The sequence below is a fragment of the Capsella rubella genome, unplaced genomic scaffold, assembly GCF_000375325.1.
Source record: "Capsella rubella cultivar Monte Gargano unplaced genomic scaffold, Caprub1_0 scaffold_15, whole genome shotgun sequence".
In the NCBI taxonomy this organism is placed as follows: Eukaryota; Viridiplantae; Streptophyta; class Magnoliopsida; order Brassicales; family Brassicaceae; genus Capsella; species Capsella rubella.
The window spans coordinates 96519-97011 of record NW_006238909.1 but is presented as its reverse complement, the minus strand read 5'-3'; the positions used below and the strand labels follow the sequence as shown (position 1 = coordinate 97011).

Genomic DNA, 493 nt, shown 5'->3' with positions numbered 1-493 from the left:
GAGCTTGCTAAGGAAGTTGCATGCCTTGCTGGTGAACTCCCTTTGGGTTTGAAGATTCTAGGCTCCACTTTGAAAGGAAAGTCCAAGCCAGAGTGGGAAAGGAAACTACCAAGGTTAAAGACCAAGCTTAATGGAGAAATAGAGAGCATTATGAAGTTCAGTTATGATGCCTTAGATGATGAAGAAAACAAATACTTATTTCTTTATATAGCCTGCTTTTTCAGCGACAAGTTCTTATATCCACGTAATGTGGAAGAGATTCTGTCAAAGAAGTTCTCGGATGTGAGGCAAGGTCTTGAAGTTTTAGCTGAAAAAGCTCTCATATCTATAGAATACGGAGGGATACAAATGCATCATCTGCTACAGCAATTTGGAAGAGAAACTTCACGTAAAAAATTTGTTCAGCATGGCCTTAGGGAACATTATCTTTTAGTCGATGCAAGAGATATATGTGAAGAGCTTAGCAATGATACAACAGTAAGTTATGATGTTG

The 493-nt window shown here is 38.5% G+C and overlaps 1 protein-coding gene and 1 pseudogene across 1 annotated transcript in view; both read left to right on the top strand.

Annotated features, from left to right (window-relative positions):
- Positions 1-493, top strand: part of LOC17874499 (probable disease resistance protein RPP1) — a 36044-nt gene that overhangs the window by 25078 nt on the left and 10473 nt on the right. The window lies entirely within an intron of this gene.
- LOC17874513 overlaps positions 1-493 on the top strand; it is a 4988-nt pseudogene that overhangs the window by 2099 nt on the left and 2396 nt on the right.